Genomic DNA, 12,547 nt, shown 5'->3' with positions numbered 1-12,547 from the left:
TCTAAAATTGTGACATGTGACATCTTAAGTGATCAATTCTGTACCATATGAATTTCCTCCTCTCCTTCAATGGTACGCTAATGGTGTATGGATTACCTTGAATTAGCCTGGGACTGAGCACCTAGTAGTTAAAACTATCTTTTACCATAAATGATTGGTCCATTGAGGTCAAGCAAGGACTAATGGATAGAAGCAGCTACCTAGTATTATGTATTATATATTATACCAGAAATTGTAATTGTAACATAAGTGTGATAATGGTAAGATTTTTTATTTTTACATATAGAGGGTTTAAATTGTGAGGAGTAATTTATCTGTGTTGGAGTTGCCTTTTGAATAACGCCATATATATATATATATATGAAATAATGGGATGAATGTCCTACTCAGCAGTATGTATACATTTCACAGTCTGTATGGATTATGGGATTGTTCATCATACCACCCTGCATGCACAGATTCTGGAAGTACACCAGTAACAAGGGCAGATGTGTTCAAGTGGCTGACGGCTCCCTACTTCCTGAATCTGAAAATTCAGAACCCGGAAGCCACCAGGGAAGCAGTGGACATTGCTGATTGAGGCAACTTAGGGGTTAAACCATTTAAGAATGGTTTAACCCCTTTAGGCAAGAGTGCCTCCAGATGCCTCCTGGTATGTTAAAATGAAGTTGTTTTGGTGCCTGGAGTGTCCCTTATTTCTAAGTTTAACTCTATTAAAACTGGTTACGTTTGGCCTGATGGCAAGTACAAAGAAACGTATGTTTTGTTTTTTGATACACACAAAACCCACAAATGTCAGTGTGGATGGTCATATTCCATATGTGAATGCAACATATAGGTTTGACAGATGGAAGAAGCTGTAGTCATAATTAACCTTAAGGCAAACCTAGAAGCCCACCTGGTTAGCCCACAGAACTATGAATTTGCCTAGCCTAGCAGCTGCGACTAGGCCCGTCACTCCAGGGGGCCCACCTGCGGATCACTGTGGCCATGTGTTAGAGACACCCAATGGCTATGGATTTCCAGGGGGCCCGGTCAGCAAATGCAGCACTTAAACAGCCGGACCGGGTCCTCTTTGATGACATCACAGCTGGGAGGAAGTGACTGACCCATCACTCCTCCCAGCATACAACGGGGGCCGTGCAGGAGGAAGAGAGGAGGGAGTAAGGCTCATCAGGCTGAGCCACCACTGGACCCCAGGAAGGCCACCCTCCTGCATCTAAAAAGTAGGAAACAGGAGGGTGACTAAAATATTTTGTATATGTGTGTGTTTGTTTGTATGTATGTGTGTGTGTCTGTATGAATGTTTCTCTGTATGTGTGTATGTGTGTGTGTCTGTGTGTGTATGTATGTATGTGTGTGTGTATATATGTGTATGTGTGTGTGTGTGTGTGTGTCTGTGTGTTTGTATGTACGTGTCTGTATGTATGTATGTGTGTGTGTGTACAGTGGCGTACATGCAATGGTTGCAGCTGTGACCAGGCCTGTCACTCCGGGTGCCCACCGCCATGTGTTGCGGACCTGACCCTGCGTTGTGTAACCGCAGGGGGGCCCACGGATCAGTTTTCGCACACGGCCCCATAGATCGTGTGTACGCCACTGATTGGGATGCTCCAAACTGCTAACCCCCCTTAGGCTCTGTGAGATAGTAATCCTTCACTGGCTGTAGTTGCTAGGTATAACATCATATATCCATGTAATCCTGTAACCTCTATCAGTATGGCCTGCACGCCATAACAGAGCATGCCTTAGAATTCTGTATCTACAGGTGCCAGACATGTAAATCTGACCCTTTCTGCTCAATTCTCTGCCATTTAGATGTTAAATCACTTTGTTTATGCAGCCCCGGGCACACCTCCCTGCATGTGACTAACACAGCTTTCCTAAACACTTCCTGTAAAGAGTCAGCTAATGTTTACAATGAATGTATTGCAAAATCTGTCTTATCTCCTCCTCTGTTAATAGCTTGCTAGACCCTGCAGGAGCATCATATGTGTGATTAAAGTTCAATTTACAGAACAGGCTATAGAAACTTTTAAGTAAGTAAACACCTAATTGAAAATGAAACCATTTTGTTTTATTGCAGACTGTGTCAGTCACAGTCAGGGGAGGTATGGCTAGGGCTACCTAAACAGAATCAAAAGTGATTTAATTTCTAAATGGCAGAGAATTGAGCAGCAAAACTTCAGAGGTATGATTTATACACACAAACTGCTTCATTAAGTTAAAGTTGTTTTGGTGACTGTAGGGTCCCTTTAAAATATTCATATTTCACTTGACCTTTGTTTTGTGGTATACTGTAATATATCCAGAAACCATGAATTGCATTCTTTTCTCTATCATCTATCTATCTATCTATCTATCTATCTGTCATAAAATGGCGACTTGAAAGGTGGTTAGTTAAATACACTAAGCTCCTTGATAGAGCATAGAGTATTCAGTAGATATGTTTTATCTTAGTGTTATTGATCAATAAAATGCTGAATATGGCACAGATGTACCTGTGGAATCCTCCTATTTTATGTCTTTGTGCAAGAATAGTTAGCATACATATAATAATCAAAATGGTGAGAACTGAGCCACTCTATAAATAAAAAATAAAAAAACAACAACAAAAAAAGAACATAAACATAGCATATTCACTACCTTTGACAGGCCTTAAGGGTAAAATAAGGCAGATTCAGTATAATTATATTTAAAATGAATTTTTCATTTGTTCTGGAAATAAAACATTATGTAAACCATTATAGCAGTATAACTGCAAAAGAATTGATGATACTGAAATGCTTCAATCTAAAATAATCTTTTTGGGATTTAAGAAAACGTAGAGGGTTTGTGTATTACGTTTGTATGAGTTTTCACTTTATTTCATAAGAAGCCAATAAATATTTCAGTTAATTTGACCCCATTTTAATATATTTTCTATTGTATTTTTTTGTAAATGAGGCATTTCTCAAATTCTGTGTTATGATACATAAGGTGTAGTATTTCTCAACATGTCCCATTGCATGTTATGCATGATTTATAGCGGTTATTACGTAGTTAATGAGTTTCTTTATGCTCTTTGGGATTTTTGTTTTATCAGTTCTGTAAGGTTTTTCTAGGATATTGATGCTTGGTTAACTACTTCACCACTAATAATAAATATAAGCATAACACTTATTCCATACATAAAAAATGTAAATGTAAAATGTTAAGGCATTTTTTTATAGTTTGCTGGTCAGGAATGACTAGAAAATGTAAATTATGTGCATCCTTTAAGGCAATGCTAGTCTGCTGGTATGGGCTGGTAACTTTTGGCCTGGGGGCAACTGCAAAGGAATTATGTTTTTTTTTTGGTGACCACAAAACTCACAAATGTCTGTGTGGATGGTCAAGCTCATAATGAGAATGCAATATACGGGTTTGACAGATGAAGGATGATGCAGTCAGAATGTAAACTTAAAGGGACACTGTAGTCACCAGAACAACTACAGCTTATTGAATTTGTTCTGGAGAGCAGAATCATTATCTTCAGGCTTTTTGCTGTAAACACTTTATTTTCAGAGAAAATGCAGTGTTTACATTATAGCCCAGTGATAACTGCACTGGCCACTCCTCAGATGGCTGTTAGAGATCCTTCCTGAGGCATGGCTGCCTAAAATGCATCCAAACATTCAGTATCTCCTCCCTCTGCATGCAGATACTGAACTTTCCTCATAGAGATTCATTGATTCAATTCATCTCTATGAGGAGATGCTGATTGGCCAGGGCTGTGTTTGAATTGTGCTGGCTCTGCCCCTGATCTGCCTCTTTGTCAGTCTCAGCCAATCCTATGGGGAAGCATTGTGATTGGATCAGGCTATCACTTCTGCTGATGTCAGCAGGCAGGGGGCAGGTCTAAAGGAAACAAGGACAAAGCAAGCAGCTCCAGACTTGAATACAAGTAAGATTTTACTATATGTAGGGAGGCATGAGGGGATCAGGGGGGGGCTAGATGGTGGTTTTATCCCTACAGGGTGTGTTTGTGTTCCTGACCCTATAGTGATTCTTTAAGGCAACTATAGGCACTCACCTGGGGCACAGTGGATAGACAGGAGTCCAGAACCATAAACTTGCTTGATCCCATTCTCCATTACCAATCCCTATGTGAAGAATGATGGGGAGGCCCCAAACTGCTAACTTCCCTAGGAATTGTATTCCTTCTCTGAATGTAGTTCCAAGATGTAACATATTGCTATCAGTGACAATGTATAGCAAATAGTTTCATACCTTCCAACTGTCAGACAAACACCTCCAGGGTCATCATCTATACTCTTTGTGTTCTAGGAGCCTTGTTATTCTCAAATAGTACAGTCTACCAGGACATTTTACAGTGGGCCAGTGCAGGCCTGGAGGGCATTGAGAGCCGAGGCCACCAGTCCATTGACAAACCCACATAATACGAGGCTAGCAAATCCCTAGCACAATTCCTACCTGCCGTCTTACTCTTGCTGAACTGTACTGAATGTTTGACATCCCAACACACCTCCTTCTATTTTAATAATGAATGAGAGTAGTTTGGGGCAGCAACTCTCAACTTCCTTGCCATCAATTGTCCCCTGGCCCCCAGGGGCGTAAGAAGGAACCACAGGGCACTGGTACAAGAGTCAAAGATGGGTCGATCTCGTCACCTCTTCTTGCTCCCTTCTAAAAATAAGCCTGTGTATACTGGCTGTGTGTAATTATGTGGGATGTGTGTACTGAATGTGTGATTAATTATGAGAGGGTTGGCAGAGCGTGATTGTTTGTGGGACTTGGCTGGTTGTAATATGTATGCGTGGAGTAGTTTGAGTAATTGGGTGTGAGGGCTAGCTGAATGTGATATGTATTTAAAGAGCTCTAAATTAAAAGTCATACATTTGTTAACATGTCAGCACTGCTGGCACAATGTATAAATGGAATTTGACACTTTATTATAATATACATTTATTAATAATGCATGCGTGCAAATGTATCTATGTATATAATATATGCATTTACCTAGAAATCACATGAATAAAGAGAATTTTTTTTTTTATTGAACATTTTCATCCTTTTTAGCACATGCATTCTCAATGACCCAAACACACTAATTGGCATAGACAACTCTTTAACCAATACACACTCTCACTGACAAACACATTCTTGCTGACACACACTTTCAGTGATACCAACATACACACTTACTGAAACACACACACACACACTTACTGAGTGTGGATTGGAACATCTGCCACAGGTATGTTTGAAATCTTTTAATTGTATGCTTTTGTGCTTTAAATCTCAGGCAATTGTCTAGAGTGCATGTCACTCTAACCTGAAATATCTTTTTTTGCATCTTTGTTTTGTCATTTTTGCATATCCCTGTGATCTTCCAGTGTTCAGACTAATGATGCCTAGAACATAACTTTCCATCTGACACACACGCACAAACACACGCACTGGCACTCGCTTACCCACACAAAACTTACTGACATACACATACACTGCAGAATCCCATTAAATACTACATTACCTAGTTCGGCTCTTTCTCTGACACTCCCTTTGCTGACATCTAGCTTCAGGGAAATTATATCAAAAATCCCAGCAGCCTTTCACACTCTACACACATTGCCAGAGAGCAAAGGACAGTCTGCTCCCATATAATTCTTACTGCATTTTATTAGCCAGCCGCAAGCAAAAACATCTAACGGGGAAATCTCCTAGTTTCCTGGTGGACCATCTGACCCTGTCTGGATCTCCTGTGATAAGCAGAACACCTATGACCTGGTCACACTCTCGACGATTGTGAACCCGGGTTTTCTGCCACTGCTCTCTCTCTATCTATTTTTCTAGCCCTCTCTTAGCACTCTGTTGTATGATCCCATCTTCAGTAATGCTCCTGCTATGATAACTATAGCTTTCTAAATATTGCTGCTGTGATTAAACATGTTAGCTACTGCATTAGCTCTCACAGCATATTATTAAATAAGCAGGGTACTGAAAGACTCGTTATTACCTTTGCAACTGGCCATATAATTAATCTGCAGTGATGATATGGAGCCAAGAAGTAGCTGACATGGTTAACAGAAGGAACAATCATTACAGGTTTAAAAAAAAAAAAAAAAAACCTGAAATCAGAATCAGATCAGTCCTCAGAGTCACAGCCCCAGTGCTGCAGTTTGAAGCTTTGCAACTTTTTTCAAAGTTTCTCAGATCTCAGCTGTAGAGTGACTGACCACTTTAAAGAAGATGGTGAGCGTGTGCAGTAGTAGTTATTAAAACAATTAAACTATTAGTGACAGGCAGCACAGTGCTCTGTGTCAGAGATGCCCCACCCCCCTCACTTCCCCTTATCACGCCAGAGCTTCCTTGACATTATATAAATATCAATTATACATTTGAGTACCTTCTCTTGCTTAATCAGCCCTCAGGCAGTCACAGGGCAATTTGGGGAGGGGGGCAGAGGGGGGATAAAAATATAATATTATACACTTACATTTGGCCAGGAAATGCTCCAGAAAAATAATCTTAGTGTTTCTAAACTACTGCAAATACTTGTTTCCCCGCATAGAAACTGTAAGTGTGCCGCTCTAAGTGCCCCTGTGGACATGCCTCCACTGGAGTCTTATTAATGTTTTCTTGTTGGCTGCTCTGTCTGCAAATTTGAAATATTCACTTTGATTTCCCTTTCTATTCTCACTTTGGTGAATAACCCTATATATTTCAGCATGTCTTAGCATGCTCCAAGGGCCTAATACACTACAGTTCTGGCAATACAGATATCGCCTTAGGGCTTGCCCTATTGCTTGGCATTTTGATTCACAACAAGGGAGATGATGGCTCACTGACTGCAACTGGGTAAATGTTTTTTATGTCTGATTACACAAGGGTTACTGACAAAATCTGAAGCTGAGAACAGTAAATGATATAATGAAAAATTAATCTTTATAGATATTGATTTACAGTATATCGGAAAAAGTCAGAGAGAAGATACATTCTGGATTTTCTTCTTCTATTTAAAATCAATCCAAGTGTCGCTCCCAGTTTCAACAGAATGTGCATCAAGACTCGCTATACTGAAAGGTCTTGTAGTTGAGTTACTTGACACTGCTTTTAGTGGTGTGCTGGTACTTACTGTCAGTCACTTGCTGTCCCCTTCCACTCAGTGTAAGCATGTTTCATTTTTTTCTAACATCATTTGACTATGTTGGATGAGTTTAACCCGTAATGCATTTATGCAAGATGTACAAAAAAAACTATACTATTAAAATATTTGGCTGGTGCACGGAACATTAAGCTTCCAAAATTGGCCATTTGAGCCTCTTACATGCCTCATTTTTCAATTGCCATTTAAAACTTAGGGAGACCTTCAGACTGCATAAATACAAAAAGTAATGTAATAAAAACATGCACTAAGCATAGAAAATAGCTAATGGTTTGTACCAAGTAGCCAAATGAAAAGCAGGTGCATTTTTTGTTTGTCAAGTTTTTCTGTCCTTTATATCCTATTTAAAATTAGTAATGCATTTTATATAATGTGCTTTTAAACACATTTCTCAAGAATAACAACTGATCATACAGCCATTTTCTCCTAAAGATAACACATCCTTGTTCAGCTTCCCTCCTTTTCATTTTTGTTTTGCTGATATGCACTGTTCAAATAGCAAATGTGCTGTCCACATACTATCCTTAAGACTTGGAATATGGAGCCTTAAACCCAATATCTATTCTCCTGCAAAGTAAGGACTCCGAATGGCATGTCTCCATAACTGTGTGTTTCCATGTGTAGAACGTGGTGCCGCCATCTAGTGGTTTAAGTGTGGGTTGGCCAAAATCAATGGTTTGTAGCCTTTTATGTCACAAACATTATGTAAATAGAGGGCATTAACCTGTTAATCTATTCTTCAATTGAAAAACTGGAAAAAAAATCCCAGTGACATTAAACACATTTTGGAAGACACCTTTAAAATACTTTTTTACTGAGGAAATATCCGTTGCACTAGGCAAAGTTGCTGCTACAGTAAACTATATTATTTTCCATGGTCTGGAGACTGATACATTTAATGTGCCAAGTCCTACTAACTATAATTCACTAAATTAACACTGGGACCCATTTTTGGATCTTGAATTATGGATTACAGAGAGAGAGAGAGAGAGAGAGAGAGAGAGAGAGAGAGGGAGAGAGGGAGATACCATACATAACTGAGTTTCATCAATACTAATAGAGTCCCCTTTAAACAAACACAAATTGCAGTTTCAATTTTTACTTTTCCAGCCCACATTTCTATAGATTCCCTAGAAATAGTCTGCATCTTTATACATAGCTTTTCCTGTGGATGTTGAGAGCCTTTTACTACCATAGACTTGTCTTAATGAGCTGATGAAACTCAAAACAGATTTGCCCAGCTGGGCATTGCCCATTTAAATCCTAAGCCTTAATTATTCCCCATGAATGTTGCTTGCTATTGTTAAGGAGATGTGCCATTGCTAGACTACTGCATTTTCTAAAGAAATGAGAGCAGAAATTAAAATTTATTTATTCATATTTTCACAGCTACTGCGTATGTCTTTAAAAAATCTTGTAAAAAAATATACATATATATATATATATATATATTAATATATATTTAACTTTTTCTTCTCACCACATCAGTATGTCATTATGTCAACACTTTGCCACCATGTAGCTTCAAAAATAACGTCATACATACTAAATGTCTTTCATGCTATTTGGTAAAATGAAATCAATTTATGTACATTTTTCTTGAGTGTGATAAAAAATTAAATATGATGATAATGATTGCTAAGGTTATAACATTAGAATTTTTTTTGTTTGGTAGGGTTGTACGTACAGATTGTTAAAAAAAATAAATTCAGATTATGTGCCCTTTTTTACAATCTACTAGTATGTTGTTCACTCCTCACAGCCTGAAATAGTTAAAACATGAGATTTCTATTAATAATGGCTAATCCACCAAGCCTATGTCATCAGTTTATATAGTTTATCATTATATCTACCAGATAGGTTTTACAGAACAGAGGATTTAGGGACAGTCCACTGAGAAACCATATACTATTGTAGAGAGTTTTTCTTGTATAGGAATCTGGAATGTTGTTTTTGGTGAGGTTGAACACACAGTGCTAGGAGGCGAGTCACTTTCTTTATCAGGTCCAGACACATTTTTGTGTTGCTGTGTTTCGGGTTCTGTAAAACTGAAAACTAAGAGGTTAGATTTTATGGCATATTATTAAAAACACTAAGTACACATTAGGTAATTTACCAATTATTCACGATAACTGCTTTCCACGCATTTTATGCATAATGCAGAGATAACAGACAATGCAATCCCAACAAAAAGAAAAACGTGTTGGTCAAAATCTAACATGACACAAAATATGGGCAAATCAATGCCTTGTCACCTTATCAATGCTTATTTCCAAAGATTGAGTTGATAAATATTTACCAGATTTGAATTACATTATTAACAAGTAGAGAGTGGTAAATGATGCAAAACATATTTAGTAGATAAAACCGTTTTAAATCTAAATAATTGGAATTCGGCCTCTTGAATATAAAATGCATTCTGTAAATGTAATGTATTCTCTTGCTCGTGAGTGATTTTGGCATATGAATATCCACCTCTGGGGATTTAACACACATGCACAGTCTTTTACATAATAATGCAAATCTATGATGACATTTATTTTTATTGTTGTGCAAACATACAAGTAAAACCAAAAAAAGGTTTAATACTGTATTAATGTCTTACCTCTGACTTGATCAACTAGTTACACACTAAAGTGTGTACTGTGAATATAAAGTTTTTCAGTTTGGGCTTTTTTGGCCCAAAATATAAAAATTATCTTTAATTTGATTCCCACCGATTCAGATTTTAGTGAATAACCCGGTAAATCATATGGTTATACAAAAAGAATATATTTAATACAGTAAATGAGCTTAAGCAAAGTTCTGTTTAATAAATTGATTATTGATGCATCAAATACAAGCATTTATAGACAATTTAAAGTAATTACAGAGAGAGTTTAATCACAAATGAACTATAGCAAATAACAAATGAATAAAAAAAAATAATTTTATATATAGATAATAAATCATAAAAGTAAGGCCATAAAACATATGCAAAGCAATGCAATGATAATATATGTGTCTTCGTATAAAATATTAAATCAGCACCATAAACAAGGTAAGATAAACACAGACAAAAGTCCCCAAAAATACATCTTCAAAAATGAACACAGCTTCCCTCCCAGTCTCAACAAGATGTGTTGTAAAGCTTGAATGTATGGCAAGGATAACAAACGAAATATGTTTGTGTCCAAGGACAAAGCACAAAATTCAATGTAAAAAGTAATAAGGTCTAATGAGCCTTCTTTAACCCAACTAGACAGTTTATGTTGAAAAAAAAAAGACAAGAGAACTTCAAAACGTCAAACCTTTTTCTTTTTGAACAATTGTAAGCCACCTAACTGCACACAGTTCATGACAATTCAAATTTTTACGTTTTATTGGGCAAATTGTGGTCCTGCTTCTTTTTATGTATTTGTCCTTGAATATAGTAGTGTCACAATAGCCAAGCCATGTCAGCCAAGCCATGTCATGTCAGCAGTAACATTGTTCTGGCACTTTAACGATATAACAACATGTAGGCTGGGTTCGAGTCCTACAGGAACGCGTGGGAATGGTGTTCCTGCGCTTTTTCCACAGCAGGAACACTGTTCCCGTTAGTAGTCCTGCAGGACTTGTTTGCCCGCGAGGCGGGTGCACGCCGCAGAGTGATGCCGGGAGCCAGAGCTGAGCAGGGAAAGCTCTCAAATCAGCGCTCACTCGCCGCTCGCCTGGAACTCAGCTGACTGCCCGCCTGCCTTCCTGCCCGCCTTCCTGCCCAGACAGCCCAGCCAGCAGCCCCACTGGACCCCAGGTAAAAAATACACCCAGCTCTCCCAAAGGTAGGGAGGCTGGGTGGATTTAAATTAAAATAATAAAAAAAATAATCTGTGTGTATGTCTGTGAGTGTGTGTGTCTGTCAGTGAATGTGTAAGTGAGTGAATGAGTGTGTGTGTGTGTGTGTCTGTCAGTGTGTATGTCTGTTAGTGAGTCAGTGAGCCCCCCTACCCACTCACAGTCCCCCTACCCACCTTACAGCCCTCCTACCCACCTCACAGCCCCCTACCCACCTTACAGCCCTCCTACCCACCTCACAGCCCCCCTGCCCACTCACAGTCCCCCTACCCACTTACAGCCCCCTACCTATTTAAGGCCCCCTACCCACCTTACAGAACACCTACCCATGTTACAGAACCCTTATCTACTCACAGCCCCCTTACCCACTTACAGCCCTCCTACCCACTCACAGCCACCCTACCACTAACAGCCCACCTACCAACCTTACAGTGCCCCTACCCACTCACAGCCCCCTTGCCCACTCACAGCCCACCTACCCACCTTACAGCCCCCCTACTGTCACGTATTCATCCGCTTATAAAAATGTGAAAAGTTGTGCCGAGCAACAACCAAATCCACAGAAGGGTTAATGCTGAGCAGCAATTATGCAAGTGGGAACCTGGTTACTGCCTTTGGGGTCAAAGGCCAGTTACAGCCTATAAGATCTAGAGGAGGTGTATTTAGGCCCAGTTTTCATCCTGCTCAGTGCCCTGTTGTGGTTTCCCTTGTGGTTGTCTGAAAGCACGTTATTGACTCTGGTAATTCTGGTTATTTGACTTTGGCATTGTTTTTGACTTCCCTGTTTTCTGGCATCCCTAACTCCTGGCTTTTCCTTATCGTTGTGTCTCTTTCTGTTTCCCTTGACCTCGGCTATTCCTGACTATTCTTTAGTACGTTAGTCCGGTATATGTTACCTATCAGTCCTCTGTGTTACACAATTCTATGTGCTGGATCATTCTGCAAACCTGACACCTACCCACCTTACAGAACCCCTACCCACCTTACAGAAACCCTACCTACTCACAGCCCCCCTACCCCCTTACAGTCCCGCTACCCACCTTACAACCCCCTACCCACTCACAGTCCCTCCAGCCACCATCCAGTCCCCTACCCACTTACAGACCCCCTATCCACCTCACAGCCCCCCTACCCACTCACAGCCCCCCTAACCACCATTCAATCCCCCTAGCCACTCACAGTCCCATACCCACTCACAGCCCCCCTACTCACTTACAGCCCCCCCCTACCCATCTCACAGCCTACCCACCTCACAGCCCCCTTACCCACTCAAATGCAGACAAGACATGAAATTAAGACCTTGAGCCTACCATAAGATTTAGAACAATGGATGGAATATATTGACCATAACAATAACAATGAGTGCAAGCCAGATTAATGCTTTATTTTGATTAAAAACTAACACCTCCTTCCAGTACCTAGAATATATTGCAACTCACTTCACTGACAAGATCTCTACAATCAAGGAAAAAATCTATCATCTTTCTTCTTCCCCTTACAATACTTCCCCTAACCCACCTTACAATTCCCCTACCCACTCACAGTCACCATACCCACTCACAGCCCCCTACCCACCATACAGCC

This window comes from Pelobates fuscus, chromosome 5, assembly GCF_036172605.1.
Source record: "Pelobates fuscus isolate aPelFus1 chromosome 5, aPelFus1.pri, whole genome shotgun sequence".
Classification (NCBI taxonomy): domain Eukaryota; kingdom Metazoa; phylum Chordata; class Amphibia; order Anura; family Pelobatidae; genus Pelobates; species Pelobates fuscus.
Note: the sequence above shows the minus strand (reverse complement) of the source record.